The sequence below is a fragment of the Rutidosis leptorrhynchoides genome, chromosome 11 (genome assembly GCF_046630445.1).
Source record: "Rutidosis leptorrhynchoides isolate AG116_Rl617_1_P2 chromosome 11, CSIRO_AGI_Rlap_v1, whole genome shotgun sequence".
Lineage (NCBI taxonomy): Eukaryota > Viridiplantae > Streptophyta > Magnoliopsida > Asterales > Asteraceae > Rutidosis > Rutidosis leptorrhynchoides.
The window spans coordinates 116,510,152-116,528,376 of record NC_092343.1 but is presented as its reverse complement, the minus strand read 5'-3'; positions in this window follow the sequence as shown (position 1 = coordinate 116,528,376).

Below are 18,225 nucleotides of genomic sequence, written 5' to 3'. Positions count from 1 at the left end.
ACTAAAATCCCATAAGTTGCGGAGGAATCTACGGAATATGTCAGGCAAAGTTACAGTGACAGATACGCTAAGATATGAAGTAGCAGATACGTTAAGATATGAATTTTGTCTATACACTATTCATGCAATCCAGGCAGCAAGATATGTCTAGATTAAGAATGATAAGCAAGTGATTCCCTAAGAATGATAAGCAGGTAATTTTTGACACGAAATGATAAGCAAAACTTTTGACATGCAGACACGGTCGAAGTCCAGACTCACTAATGCAACCTAACGACTTATCAGTTAGACACACTAATGCAGACATGGTTCGCTAAGACCACCGCTCTGATACCAACTGAAAGGACCCGTTCTAATCCATCCGGACGAAGTCCACATCGATTATAAACGATTCACAATAGTTGATTACATCGCGAGGTACTTGACCTCTATATGATACATTTTATAAACATTGCATTCGTTTTTAAAAGACAAACTTTCATTACATCGAAAGTTGACGATATGCATACCATTTCATAATATATCCAACTATAATTGACTTAATCATAATCTTGATGAACTCAACGACTCGAATACAACGTCTTTTGAAATATGTCATGAATGACTCCAAGTAATATCTCTTAAATGAACAAATACACAGCGGAATATTTCTTTCGTACCTGAGAATAAACATGCTTTAAAGTGTCAACCAAAAGGTTGGTGAGTTCATTAGTTTATCATAAATAATCATTTCATAATTTTAATAGACCACAAGATTTCATATTTCCATTTCTCATAACATACGTCCCATGCATAGAGATAAAAATATCATTCATATGGATTGAACACCTGGTAACCGACATTCACAATATGCATATAAGAATATCCCCATCATTCCGGGATCCTCCTTCGGACATGATATAAATTTCGAAGTACTAAAGCATCCGGTACTTTGGATGGGGCTTGTTGGGCCCGATAGATCTATCTTTAGAGTTCGCTTCAATTAGGGTGTCTGTTCCCTAATTCTTAGATTACCAGACTTAATAAAAAGGGGCATATTCGATTTCGATAATTCAACCATATAATGTAGTTTCAATTACTTGTGTCCATTTCGTAAAACAGTTGTAAAAGCAGCGCATGTATTCTCAGCCCAAAAATATAAAGGGTAAAAAGGCAAATGAAACTCACCATACTGTATTTTGTAGTAAAAATACATATAACGACATTGAACAAGTATAGGGTTGGCATCGGATTTACGAACCTATATCAAATGTATATCTATCAAAACATATATTCGTAATCGAGCGAATTTATTATTATATCTTAATTTATATATATTGTATAATTAATTTGTGTATATATTCGAAATGATTTAATATTTACATAGTATATTAATATATCCATATTTATTTATTTATATACATTATTGTTTAGTGTTAATTAAAAATCAATAGTTTGTTATTTGTACTTATTTAAATAAATAATATTAGTAGGTTTGATTTATGTAGTTATATGAAATATTAATATAATTATAATATATGTAATAAGTATCTTTTATGTACAAAATATGCAGCTATTTAAAAAGGTAGTTTTTGGTAAATAAAATGATGTACTAATAATTATAATGATAACTTTATTAATAATAATACTAATAATTATAAGTTTACTATTAATAATATTATTAATACTTATAATGATAATAATTATGATTATAATACATATATATATATATATATATATTAATATTAATAACTTTTAACACTAACAATAACAATAATAATATTAACAATAATAATGATAACATTAATAATACTTTTAGTGATAATAATAATAATTGTTATATCACTTATTATGATACTAATAATAATTAGTCTAATACTTATAATAATAATAATAATAATAATAATAATAATAATAATAATAATAATAATAATAATAATAATAATAATAATAATAATAATAATAATAATAATAATAATAATAATAATAATAATAATAATAATAATGACAATAATGATAATAATGATATTAACGATTGTAATTATAATGATAATCCTACAAATACATAGTGATGTTACTTATTAATAATTAGAATGATAATAATAATAATCATAATCATATCATAACTTTTATCATAATAATAACAATTTATAATAACAATAATAATAATTATTATAATTATAATTATAATGAGAATGATAATAATAATAATAATAATAATAATAATAATAATAATAATAATAATAATAACAACTAAATAAAAGGAACTACCTTCATGGAAAAATAGGTTTAAAAAGAGTTACTGCCTCTTAATGGACTCGAACCCGCGACCACTCTTACACCCGACAACACCTAAACCAGCTGGGCTGATGCCCCTTTTCTGTTTTAAATCCTATTGATTTGAATATATCCCGTTTATTTCCTGTGTCCATCTTCTACACCAAATCAGTCGACCAAAGAACAGATTCAATTGATTAATCCATTATAAGATGATTTTAGGTTCCTCATACAAATCAAAAAATCAATATTTATTGTTTAAATTATTTAAGAAATGAAAAGAAAAATAATATATATATATATATATATATATATATATATATATATATATATATATATATATATATATATATATATATATATATATATATATATATATATATATATATATATATATATATATATATATGTAAATACCTGATGTAGAACCCGTTTTTGAAACCCAAATTCGAATTCGATTATAGAGACTGTTTTAGACTGCAATTACTAAATGAAAATGATTCCAAATCCATCCTACAAACTTTCTGTAACATTAATTTAATTCAAAACATCACCACATATTCGAATTTCCTGATGAACTAAATCTTTGACTTTTTTAAAAATCGACTTTGACTCCACAATTCGAATTCGCTAGATAAAATTGAGGCTTGGGATTTTCCAGGTAGTTTAAATAAAAGTTTTCCAATAGAATTACATTAATGGATTTTGAAATAAAACTCAAATTCGTAGTTTTGGAAATTTCCCTCAAGAACAGGGCACCGGTTGCTGTGCTCCCTCGTTTTCTGTTTTAATTTCGATTGATAAATGTCTGTAAAAGATACTTGTAAGTTATAATTGATAATGTAAATCACTTGGGTTCGTTTACAGTTGGAACTGGAGTCGACAGGTAGTGTCCAGATAAAGAAAAAAAATAAAAAGGCGACAAAGACATCAAACTGATTTTAACTCCTTCTGTTTGGAAATCAAATTTGGTATACTGATTTGGATTAAGACAGTTAATAAAATAGATACAGAATTAAAGATTTTAGTTCATACTCTTGAATTTTTATATGTATATAAATAATATTTGTTAATAAGTAATTATATAATTAACACAAAAATACTAATTATATACAGTATCTGTATAAATATATATCTGATTTTTATATTTCTGTATATGCATATCTGTATTTATATATCTGTATGTATATATATATTGGTATTTACATGTTAATCTTACTAACTAATAAATATAACAATAATAATAATACTAATTACTGATAATTATATTAACGATAATATTTTATTTTATTTTTTTTAATTGATAAAATACTAAATAATAAACTTACAAGAAAATAATGGTAACAATAATATGATGATATAATGATAACAATAATGATAATTTTAATAAGTTTAATGATAATAATAATAAAAATGTTAAAAGTAATAAGAGATATTAGTTCCTAATAATAATATTAATTTATAATACTACTGTTAATTCTTAATAATAATGATAGTAATATCTAATAATACAAGTAATAATTATGATACAACAAATTACATGTATCAAGATTCATGTTAAAACAATAATATTAATAATACTGTTGTTATTATTAATAGTAATATTAATGTTAATACTACTAATGAAAGTAATAATAATAATAAAAACTTATATTATAACTTGTAATGTTACACAATATCAATTATATCTAAATATAATAACATATAATATTTATATCTAATATATATTGTATAATAATTATTTATAGGATTCATACACATTTATTTATAACTTTATTTTAAATGATCAATTTATTATCTTGTAATATTTTAAATCATTATATATATATATACTTTTGTTTATTTTCATATATATGTATATATATTGTTTACACTCAATTGTTCGTGAATCGTCGGGAATAGACAAAGGGTAACTGATTATATGAATATAGATTTCAAAACTTTCGAGACTCAACATTACAGATTTTGCTTATTGTGTCGGAAACATATAAAGATTAAAGTTTAAATTTGGTCGGAAATTCCCGGGTCATCACAGTGTCCTCCCGAGAAGAAGACGAGGTATGGGTCTAGCATGTTACGTGAAGAAGGCAAGTCGTGGTGGGACGTTAAAATCAATTTATATGGTGAAGAACAATGCATGAGCTTGACATGGGAGGAGTTTAAGAAGGAATTCTTCCAAGAATACCGAACTTCTTCCGACCTCGATAGAATCCGGGACGAGTTGCATCATTTGCAACAAGGTTCAATGGACTTGGTTACTCTCAAGTCTACCTTTTTGGCAAAGACTCATTTTTGCCTGAAATATGTTGGCGACGATCACAAGCTAATGAAAGATTTCTACCGTACCCTGAACGACGAGTTAAAGGGTAAGATTAGTCGGGGTATGGCTAAGTCTTTTGAGGAGTTATTTAAATTGGCTGGTTTTGAGCCGGAGGTTTCAAGGAAGAGTGATTTCACTTTTTCAAAGAGAAAGTTTGAAGGTTCGAGTGATTAGAATTTTTCAAATAAAAAGAACAAGAAAGGCTCCGAGAGCGTTAATAGTGTGAAGAAGGGTACTTCCAGGGGTTTCGGACCCATGTGTTATAATTGTAACCAAAGAGGGCACATGGCCCGTGATTGCACCAAGACGTCGACCAAAGTCACTTGCTTTAATTGTGGTAAAGAGGGGCACAAGAGGTCGGAATGCCCCGATTTGAATAATGATCATGCTAAGAAGTTAGAGAAGGCGGCAGGCACGGTTTGGGGTCGCAACTACTTGATGACCAATGACGAAGCCAAACAATCCAATGAAGTTGTCTCAGGTACTTTTATGGTTAACTCTAATCCGGCAAGGATCTTATTTGATAGCGGTGCAAATTTGTCGTTTGTGTCTCCAAAATTTGTGCCTAAACTTGATAGACCGTTAGCTAAGTTAAGTCGTCCGGTAGAAGTCGAAATAGCGGACGGCAAGATGGTGCTAGTGGTTGATGTGTGTAAAAATTGTGATGTTGTGTTTGGTGCCGAGAACTTTAAAATTGATCTTATCCCAATGACTTTGGGCGACTTTGATATCATTGTTGGTATGGATTGGCTCGATCGAAATAGAGCCGATATTGCATGCCATGAGAAATTTATCCGTGTGAAGACCCCAAGTGGGGGAGAGTTAATTATTCACGGCGATAAACGAAGAAGACTTGTGCCGATATGTTCTTTTGCACGGGCACGTCGTTTTCTTGTTAGTGGTGGCATGGCTTTTCTTGCCCATGTTGTTGATACTCATGATGAGCCACCACCCATTCGTGAAATTCTGGTGGTTAGTGAATTCGAAGACATTTTTCCGGACGAGTTACCAGGTGTTTCGGCGGAAAGACAAGTAGAATTTCGCATTGAGTTGGTTCCGGGAGCTACTCCCATTGCTAAAACTCCTTATCGTTTAGCACCGAAGGAAATGCAAGAGTTGTTAAACCAAACCCAAGAGTTGCTTGAAAAGGGTTTTATTCGACCGAGTGCTTCGCCATGGGGCGCTCCGGTTTTGTTCGTGAAAAAGAAGGATGGTAGTATGCGGATATGCATCGACTATAGGGAGTTGAATAATGTGACGATCAAAAATCGTTATCCATTGCCTAGAATTGACGATTTGTTTGACCAACTCCAAGGTGCGGCGTATTTCTCAAAGATTGACCTACGGTCCAGCTATCACCAAATGCGGGTCCGTGAGGAAGATATTGAGAAAACGGCTTTTCGAACGCGTTATGGGCATTTTGAGTTTGTAGTTATGCCTTTTGGTCTTACGAATGCACCGGCGGCATTCATGGATCTTATGAACCGAGTGTGCCAACCTATGTTGGACAAGTCGGTAATTATGTTCATTGACGACATACTTGTCTATTCGAAAAGTATGAACGAACATGAATGCCATTTGCACGAAGTTTTGAAGACGTTACGAAGGGAGAAGTTGTATGCTAAGTTCTCCAAATGTTAATTTTGGCTAAGGGAAGTTCAATTCCTTGGCCACATTGTGAACAAAGACGGCATTCAAGTGGATCCGGGGAAGATAGAGACGGTGAAGAGTTGGAGACAACCGACTACTCCTACGGAGGTCCGAAGTTTTCTCGGATTGGCCGGTTATTATCGTCGGTTTATGCAAGACTTTTCTAAGATCACTTCTTCATTGACGAAATTGACGAGGAAGAACGCGAGGTTTGTTTGGGAGAACGAGCAAGAAGTTGCCTTTCAATTGTTAAAGGAGAAGTTATGTCAAGCTCTGGTGTTAGTGTTGCCGGAAGGAGTGGAGGACATGACGGTTTATTGTGATGCTTCATTAAATGGGCTCGGGTGTGTTCTAATACAAAGAGGTAAAGTCATCGCTTATGCCTCTCGACAATTAAAGGAACATGAAACGAGATATTCGACTCATGATCTTGAGTTGGCGGCGGTGGTACATGCGTTGAAAATTTGGCGCCACTACTTGTATGGTGTCAAGAGTACGATTTATTCGGATCATAAGAGTTTGAGACATCTCTTTAATCAACGAGATTTGAATTATCGTCAACGTAGGTGGATGGATGTGGTGAAAGATTATGATTGTGAAATACTTTATCATCCGGGCAAGGCGAATGTGGTCGTGGATGCGTTAAGTCGAAAGAGTCATCACCCGGTGTTACGATTGGGATTGTTACGTATGATTATTACTAACGATTTTCTTGAAAAACTCGGTGTGATTCAAATAGAGGCTTACGTTCACAACAAGCATGCGGAGCGAATTGTGGGACAATCGGAGTTCATTACTATGGGCTCGCGTGGTTTGTTTTCTTTTCAAGGAAGAGTGTGGGTGCCTAAGATGGGTGATTACCGACAAGTGCTACTCGATGAAGCACATAAGTCAAAATATTCCATTCATCCGGGCGCGACGAAAATGTATCTTGATTTAAGGAAAGATTATTGGTGGCCGGGCTTGAAACGTGATGTTGTGAAGTATGTTGAGCAATGCGTCACGTGTTTTCAAGTTAAGGCCGAGCACCAAAAGCCGTATGGTAAGTTACAATCGTTAGAAATCCCGAAATGGAAATGGGAGCACATTACCATGGATTTCATCACGAAGTTACCTAAAACGGCGAGGACCCAATTTGATTCGATTTGGGTTATAGTTGATCGATTGACGAAGAGTGCTTTGTTTCTTCCCATTAAGGAAGCGATATCGTCGGAGACTTTGGCTAAGTTGTTTATCAAGAAAGTTATCTCTCGACACGGAGTTCCTATATCTATTATTTCGGATCGAGATACCCGTTTTACATCTCAGTTTTGGGAGAAATTTCATGAAGATATGGGTACGCAATTAAAATTAAGCACGGCGTATCATCCTTAAACGGACGATCAAACCGAACGTACGAATCAAACTTTGGAAGATATGTTACGAGCGTGCATTATTGATTTCGGTGGTAGTTGGGACGACCACTTACCTTTGGTGGAATTCTCGTACAATAATAGTTATCATACTAGTGTTGGGATGCCACCTTATGAGATGCTTTATGGGCGTAGGTGTCGAACCCCGATTTGTTGGGGTGAAGTAGGACAAAAGGAAATTGGGAGTACCGATTTGGTCTTAGAGATGAATAGCAAAATTGATGTGATTCGAGAGCATTTGAAAAAGGCTCAAGATAGGCAAAAGTCGTATGCCGACAAACGTAGACGAACGATCGAATTTCAAGAAGATGACATGGTGATGCTTAAGGTTTCGCCATGGAAAGGTATTATTCGATTTCGAAAACGGGGAAAGTTAGCTCCTCGGTTTATTGGGCCATTTAAGGTTTTAGCTCGTGTTGGTGAAGTCGCGTATCGTTTGGAATTACCCGAAGAGCTTGCGGGGATCCATAATACATTTCATGTCTCCCATCTCCGTAAGTGTCTTGCGGATGATTCATCTTGGATCCCATTAGACGAGATTGAGCTAAACAATAAGTTAGAGTATATTGAGGAGCCGATTGCTATACTCGATGAGAAGGTCAAAAGGTTGAGGCATAAAGAGGTTAGGACCTTTAAAGTTCAATGGCGTCGTAGTAAGGGTTCCGAGTTTACTTGGGAGCCCGAAGAGTTTGTGTTGGTTTATCTTCCTTCTTGTCATGCGGCTTGGATCACGAGGACGCGCTCCGATTCAAGTGGGGGAGAGTTGTAACATCCCGTTTTCCCGTACGTATCGAAAGGTACTTACTTAATCATTTGTACGTTTATAACTCGTTAGCTTATGCGTAAATGTATGAATATATGTGTAGATATATATATATATATATATATATATATATATATATATATATATATATATATATATATATATATATATATATATATATATATGTATATATATATATATATATATATACTTGATAATGTGTGCATGTATAAGTTTAAACATGGGTTTGGTTAGCGTTAAGTCTTGTGAGACTATTGTGGAAGGCTAGGTAAATATAGGAAGCGGGTTTGGAATGTACAAATTAAATAAAATCGAAAATTGTTTAAGTTGGTCGAGCTGTTCAGATGCAGCCTTAGGCTGCGCCGCGACAATTGGGTCCGCGCCGCGGCATAACAAGCAAATCTGGATCAGAAGTTGGGTTAAAAGGGGTCGTTTTTCCTTCGATAAGTCGCGCCGCGACAAATGGGCCGCGCCGCGGCATCTCTGCTGTTCTGACCCCGATTTCTACTCAATTTAAAAGGGTTTTAGGGGTAATTTAGTCTTTTTGCTTGTAGATCAGATTGGAGCATTAAATCACAGCCACTTGTTCCATTTGTTTCATTTTCCTTTTCTCTTTTCTTTCCAATTTCTCTCCCAAAACACAAAACCCGCTTAGTTTAATCTTGAGATTTGAAGGTGAAGATTTGTGAATCAAACCTAGGAGCAAGAATTAAAGTTGTTCTCCTTGTTGTTAGCTACAAGAGGATAGTCTTGGTAAGTTCTAACTTTATGTTTTAAGTTTTAATTGGTTAATGGCTAGGGTTTTGGTTACTAGAGATTTGTATGACCCATTTGAGGGTAGAATGGGTGAATTTGGGTTGTGTTGTTGTAATGAAACCCTAACAGCCACAATCTAGGGTTTTGGCATTATGATTTGAGGTTGTAAGTGTCAAATGGTATTGTTAGTCACTAATGCACTTTAAGATTAATGAAAGAAGTGTTAATGGGTAAGTTTGACTTGATTGTGAGTCTAAGTAATATAAAATGGGTCAAAATGTACTAGTTGACCTAATTAGATGAAACAGGTATGGATTACCCTAAGTTTTGTGTTAATTAAAGTTAGTAGACTTTAATTCACTAGCCTTAGTGATTAAAGTCGAGTCTTGGCCATTTATGGGCGGTTGTGTGTAGTTGAGTCATTTAATGCAAATTGGGTCATTAAATGCTCAAGTGGGAGTATTGTGGTTAATCCCACTAGTTGTGAAATTGAATGTGCACTTAATGATTTAGGTACATTGTGTTGAAGCTCGGAAGTGCTAAATCATCATCCTTGTGACAAGGTGAGTGGAGTAATTATACGTATGTGTATATTGCGTATTTATTTGTGAATGTTATGGTATGAACCACCGAGCCGGTAGTGCCATAACATGTGTGGGTTAGGATGTGAACCACGAGCCGGTAGCATCGAGTGTGAACCACGAGCCGGTAGTACTATAAACTAAGATGTGAACCACGAGCCGGTAGCATCGAGTGTGAACCACGAGCCGGTAGCACTATAAACGAGTATGACTCAAAAGCGTATGGTGTGAACCACGAGCCGGTAGCACCATAGCGATATTGGTTAACCATATTGAGATTGTTGTTTTGTTTAGCATATTATATATATACTGAGTTGAGTATATGCTAATGAAGTGGTGTGATAATGTACGACTTGTTAGTGTTACGGGTATGTTGACATGCTAATTGAGTTACAAGTTCGTATGAGGTATTTGGTGTTGTGATTGCAAATGGATAGGTTATATATATGCATGTATAATTGTTGCACTCACTAAGCATTGCTTACCCTCTCGTTGTTTATCATTTTATAGGTTCCGGCTTGGACAAGGGTAAGGGCATACGGTTGGATTAGTTGTCTCCCGTTTATGTTGACAGGGGGTGCTTTTGGCATAGCTTTTGAAGTTTGTCCTAACGTTTTGGGTAGTTTAGCCCCAAACCGTGCTCGAGTGTCATTTGGATTATAAACTATCATTGTAGTGGGTCAAACTTGTATAAAACTTAATTAATGGCCTTCGTGCCTTTTGTAAACATTTAAATTGATGTACGTTTAAATGGAACTTGTGGAATGGTTTACATATTTAATTGGCGCGTAAATGTGTATTATAAAAAAAAATTATCGTATGGAATACGGGTTGGGTTGTTTCAATATCCCCGTCCGAGCTAGAGCGCTAGCCTTTTAACGGACGTATGCTATTTGAGAAGCGTACACGTTGGTTTGCGTGTATTATTAAGATGATTATACAAAGGGTATAAAATATATATACGTTAAGTTTAGTTACTAGGGTGCTTAATTTCGTAGAATATTTTGATAAACGTTTCTGGATTAAACAACTGAAACCTTGTGATCCACCTTTATATACAGATTATGCGAAACACTAAAACTATGAACTCACCAACCTTTGTGTTGACACTTGTTAGCATGTTTATTCTCAGGTTCCCTAGAAGTCTTCCGCTGTTTGCTTATATGTTAGACAAGCTATGTGCTTGGAGTCTTACATGACATATTTATTAAGGAAACGTTGCATTCACCAAATCATCACCATGTATCTTATTTTGACTGCATTGTCAATGGAAGTACTATTGTAAACTATTATTTACGATGATTGTCTATATGTAGAAATCATCAGATGTCGAAAACCTTTGATTTAAATCTTCATTTATGGTGTGCCTTTTCAAAAGAATGCAATGTTTACAAAACGTATCATATAGAGGTCAAATACCTCGCAATGAAATCGATGAATTCGTCCATATGGATTTGGAGCGATCGTCACAGTTGGTATCAGAGCGTTGGTCCTAGCAAACCAGGTCTTGCATGAGTGTGTCTAACTGATAGTTGTTAAGATGCATTAGTAAGTCTGGACTTCGACCGTGTCTGCATGTTAAAGTTTTGCTTATCATTTCTTGTCAAAAATTACATGCTTATCATTCTTAAGTCTAGACATGTTTTCCTGCATTTATTGCATAAATAGTGTATAGACAAAAATTCATATCTTAGTGTATCTGTTACTGTAAACTTTTCCTGACACCTTCAGAAAATTTCTCCGTGATTTATGGAATTTGATATTATATATACATATGTAAATTATGTATTGAAGAATATCAAACTAAATTCAATAATCTAATTCATATCAAAAATCATCTCCCTAATTATACAAGATGGATCCCGTATCTAGTTCAAATTCCTTAAACTCCGACAGCTATTTCGATATAGATATTCACCTGAATTCCAAAGACAGTGTAACCAGAATGGATCAACAAATTAGCCATCATCTATTCTGGATGAATTGGGGATGGGTTCATAGTCTACTTAATCATTGGAGACAAGAAGAAGGTGATCCCTTCCATCCACCACATTGCCCTCTTGGCGTAGAACCTGAAGCACTTACCGGTGAACCTGTTCGAGACACCATTTTCTCTCTCATTTCCAGAGTATCTCGTCACGATAATATACTATCTCAAATTATGGATCTTATTCATCCGCTCGTCCGAACCGCCAATCATCCCGATGTAGTAGAAGAAGTCAACGAGCTTCGTGCTCGGGTAGTGGCTTTGGAGAATATGGTGTAAAGGTTACAAGCACCAGCAGCATCACTGGCATCAACAGTACCACCGACAACAACACCAACAGTACCATTACCACCACCAACAACATCCGAATCGCAAACCTCAACTTCACAATCTGTTCCACGAGCATCAACGTCATACGCACCGTAGTTACCAAGAAATACCAGCAACAATAACCGATGAAGTATTAACTCATTTCCCCTGAAGAAATTTTATGTATATTTAATATATATGAATTTTGAAATCAAAATAAATCTTTTCGTACTAAGCTATTACATGTGAATCATAACTGGTAGGTACTACTCGGTTAGTTCATGTTACTAATATTCTATACATCCTTCGTTAATGACTTAACAATCGTTAACTATAATCTCTGCTTCGACTTAATAGATCAAGTGTATTATTCAAATACATGATTGATTTTAACACTTTCATTTTCGATGTACTTGAAACTTTTCAGAAAACATCATTCGTACCTTGCGAAGTTAGCAAGAGTTCCATACGCACCAATATGATTCACTGAGGAAATATCAATAAAACTGAATAACGAAGTATTGATTACATTAGTAAAATACTCCGCGAAGATTATGTAATCTCTAATGTTTTAGAGATTATTCAATTCTAATTCAAGCCAAAAATCAAAGGAGCTTAATATGATATTAACTCATTAAATCTATATTACATCTGAAGAAAATATACATACATATATTTTCATAAAGACTGTAATGAAAATTCTTTTGTACAAAATATTACTTGTGAAATCTTTAACGGATAGGTAATTCCCAGGAAATATATAAGTTCACAATTAATATGTTATACTGTACATTCTTGAACTTTGATTCAAAAAAAATTATTAACTATGCTCACAGTGATATACAATCATTTCCATACATATTCTGATATTGACGGATCAGAATCCAAGTCAAGATTTAACGGGTGACATCATTCTTAGATCTCTACATCTTTCAAAGCTATACTTTGACTTCAAAAATGTGAAAGATCCTTTAGCATTGTTATTACTGAAAATAATATTGCAATCCCTGTTCAAAGTATCCAGTTTTACCACACTTCCAACCAGTCAACTTCGACTTTTCAGATTAGCCTTATTATAACTTTGACATATATGTTCTTGTTACTGGGGAACCTTTCATGTTCCACCACATTAGCAGTAAGTTTACCAACAACTTCATTGATCTTTGACCATCCAAAAAATCATTATACTCATTGAAACCCTATCATGTACTCATCCACAACTTGTAACAATAATTGCCATACCAACTACTGGGAATTAGCAATCAGTATTTTGAATTTCATAGCAATTTTTTGCCAACAGTTATATATATACATATAACGTTTACCTTCAAGACTTACAGACTTCGAATGTGAAGTTTCTGAAAAACACCCTAAACTACGAACTAGTTCTCTGAAATTGGAACAATGCTGATGAAGCAGCAAAAAAATTGTAAACGACCTTAACAGTTAAAAGTTTGATGATAAAGAATAGTATGGTGGTAAAGCTGAGAAAAAGAGAAGGTTTGGAACTGGAAAACGGATTGAGCAAAGTATGAAGGAGACTGTGGATAAATCACAAAGACTGAACCTGTCTTCAAAGAATCCAAATGATTCGGTGTCTACTGAAATCCTTAGCAAATACATTGCTCCTTACTCTAAAACCTTTACGAACAATATTCTTCATCATCATCTTATCTTGAATATTCTAAGATATCATCGTATCTTTCATTATAAATATCCTCAATATTTCTAAAGATATTTTTTTTATACCCATTCTTATCTGAAATCATTCATCTCTTCGCGCTATATGTGTTACATCATAAAACAAACTATTTTAGTTTCTAAAATCTAAAAAATTCGAAAAATAGATGTTTTGAAGTAATGTTGGGAATTGAAGCATGAGTTAGTATAATATAATGACACTTGATCAACGTGATTATATTACAGTAAGTCATGCTGAGTTTCTAATGGAACGTGATAAAGGTTCACAGATCATACCCTCATCATGAACCATGTTACATAACTCTTTCATTCTATTTAACCTCTAAACTATCAAGAAAATATTTTCTTAATGATTCGGTCTTTTTTTCGAGGTATTCTGGTAATTTGACAAGTCAGATTGTGCTATTACCATTTCTTTCTTAGAACATTAATTATGTTCATTCCGAAATTCATATCTACGAATTCTGGACCATTATTCGCTTGATTTAAAGTCAGGAAGATAAAATAAAAGCATGAAGCTTCAAAATATCAATGGGAGTATATATAAATCACAGTAAATTGGAGAGAGTATTAACTGTGGATGTCAATGATTATGGAAAGACCGAAGCAGAGACATCGAAATATAAGAGAAGATATAAAACCCAACAACCAACCAGAAATTATAAACCGTATATATCGATGAATATAGCAATATAAAGACAAGGGAGGACTAAAAACACTATAAAACCAAGAGTATAGTAGAAGTGAATAGATTCTTCTGGCGGCAGATGGAAAAGAAGAATAACGGATATGAAGGTTAGAAGTATATCAAGAATCAGAACTGGATGGAGCATATTGACGAATGCTTTAAAATAAGAATTGAGGGAGAAAGAATAAAAGGTATGAGCTGTGGAAAATAAGGAAACGAAGGGGGTAGATTTATAGTATAATATCAGACAGGAAAATCGAGACAGATCATCACATTAAATCGAAAAGAATCATAATTTCCTTAATTACCGAAGAATCAAATCTTATTACGAAGATTTTCTCCAAATCTCTTGAACTCCGGAAATCAACCCATCTACGTCAAAAGATATAACGAAACTTACTTTTTCTCATTTCATTCTTTTGTGATAACTTCACTCGTACACTTCACTTAAAAAAATTGTTTTATCCATATTACTCAATGGTGATAAAACTCTAATTTTCAACTCGTATGAGTCATGAAAACATACTAATTGTCATCCATGACCATCCCAACCAAATTTCGGGACGAAATTTCTTTAACGGGTAGGTACTGTGACAACCCGAAAATTTTTGACCAAATTTAAACTTTATCTTTAAATGATTTAATGTTTTCGACACGATAAGCAAAGTCTGTAATGTTGAGTCACGAAAGTTTTGGAACTATATTCATGTAATCAATTATTCTTTGACTGTTCTCGAAGATTCACGAACAATATATATATAACTTAATGTGCATATATATATATATATATATATATATATATATATATATATATATATATATATATATATATATATATATATATATATATATATATATATATATATATATGATTTCTAGTAATTTAGTAAAAGATAGTAACATTCGATTATTGATTCGATTGATATTTAAATAAGTTAACTAAAATGTTTAAGATGAACCAGTAAAACACTAATTTGCTATCGAATTTTCGAATTGCTACAGTACCCGAAAAGCTACAGTGTTTTCGAAAATCACTATTTGCTACAGTGAAACACTATTTGCTACAGTGAAAACGACTTTGCTACAGTACTACAGTGAAAACGACTTTGCTACATTAAAACACTATTTGAAACAGTAAACACTATTTGCTGCAGTAAAACACTATTTGCTACAGTACACACTATTTGCTACAGTAACACACTATTTGATGTCGACGAACTAGCAAACAAAAGCGGATCAGGCGGCCATGCGATTGCATGGCAAAAGCACTGAAAACCTATGCGATCGCATGGGGCTAAACAACTGGCCAGGTACTACAAATTTAAGTGTTTTTGCTCGAACGAATATCACACACACATATTTACACAGAAATAGATATATACTGCATAATATTTATTAATTTATTATAATTATAATTATTATTATTATTATAATTATTATTATTATTATAATTATTATTATTATTATTATTATTATTATTATTATTATTATTATTATTATTATTATTATTATTATTATTATTAAGATTAAGATTAATATTATTATCAATCTAATTATTATTAGTAATATTATTAGTATTATACATAAAATACTACGACGAGGTCATGTCCAAATAATTTCAAACTGAATTTTCAAATGAGTCAAAGCTAAGGAAACTATGGGCTATTGATGTGTGCGAGGTGTACTAGGAAATAGTATTATTTTTATAACGAAGTACTATTAAATACGATACAAATTTACACAAGATATTTATTTATTTATAGAATGGATATACCTAAACCTTGCTACAACACTTATAGGCAGTGTATCTAATCGTACAGTAGTGTAGTTCTTAGTAAGTCTGGTTCGTTCTACAGGGAATCTTATAAACAAGCTTAACGCTATATTAGTTTAACTTATAAAAATACAAATATATATATAAGTAGTATTATTATTATAAAAAGGGAGTTTTTACCGTTTAATGACCGGTTTGTCGATTTTTAAAACTTTAGTCGCAGTTAAAACCTAATGTAAAAAAAAATATAACTTAATTTAAAGCGTAAAGTAAATAACGATAATGAAATTGCGATAAATAAAAGTACGATAAAATAAAATTGCGATAATTAAAGAGTACGATAATTAAAAGTGCAATTAAATACAATGATAATAAATAAAAGTGCGATAATTAAAAGTGCAATTAAATATGAAATAAAAGAATTATGCTTATTTAAACTTCCATAATCATGATGTTTGACGTGTTGATTTTTAGTTTATTCCCAAGGGTTAATTGTTCTTTTCCTGGATTATTCGATATGTCCATACGGATTTGTCCATAATAGTCCATCAGTCATAAATATAAAGTGCAAAAGTCTTCGTCAAATTATTCTTATTCCCGAAGTCAAATATTCCAACTAATTGGGGATTCGAATTGTAACAAGGTTTTAATACTTTGTTTAATGAATACACCAGGTTATCGACTGCGTGTAAACCAAGGTTTTACTACTTTGTTAACAATTACACCAATTACCCTTGAATGTAATCCACCCCTGTTTCAACAAGTCTATTAACTATTAATCCAGTTCCGTGTCCGGTAAAATGAACAATTATTGGTATTTATAGATATCCCGCCCACCTTATCCAGTCAAGCGTATATGGTTATATATAAATACGTCAAATTATAAGTCTATATATTAAATTAACGAGGTATCGTTTAGTTAATATAAAGCCCATTAATATCCCATAGTCTAATTTCCATAAGTGTCGTTCTTTTGTCCAAACCCCAATTATGGTACAAAGCCCAATTACCCAATTTTAATATTTTAGCCCAACATCATGATTACTTCGGCATTAAATAAGCATACTAATAACTTAGCTACGAGACATTAAATTAAAAATAACATTAACCATAACTTACAGTGATTAAAAATAGCGTAGCATTACACGGACAGAATTTCGACTTACACCCTTACAACATTCGCTAACATATCCTTATTATTAGAATTTAAAATTATAATTAAAATTATAATATAAATATATTTACGTATAGATAGAGAGATGGATATATGATATATAAACGGAGCCAAAACACGCGAATTTATAGGATCAGGCCTGGATTTCAGGGCCATGCGATCGCATGGCTTTTGTGCCTCCAGGCCATGCGATCGCATGGTGGTAGGTAACTGATATTATGCGAGGTGTATATAAAATAGCTTTTAAATTTTAGCAAAAAATACTATTAAATACGATACAATTTTACACAAGATATTTATTTATTTATAGAATGGATATACTTAAACCTTGCTACAACACTTATAGGAAGTGTACCTAATCGTACAGTAGTGTAGTTTTTAGTAAGTCCGGTTCGTTCCACAGGAAAAATCTTTAAACAAAGCTTAACGCTATATTAGTTTACTTTTATAAAAATACAAATATATATATAAGTAATATTATTATTATAAAGGGGGATTTTTTACCGTTTAATGACCGGTTTGTCGATTTTAAAACTTTAGTCGCAGTTAAAACCAAATGTAAAATAATAAATAAATACAAGACTTAATTTAAAGCGTAAAGTAAATAACGATAATGAAATTGCGAATAATAAAAGTGCGATAAAATAAACTTGCGATAATTAAAAAGTACGATAATTAAAAGTGCAATTAAATACAATAACAATAAAAATGCGATAATTAGAAGTGGAATTAAATATAAAATAAAGGAAATTAAATATGAAATAAAAGAATTATGCTTATTTAAACTTCTGTAATCATAATGTTTGACGTGTTGATTTTAGTTTTATGCCCAT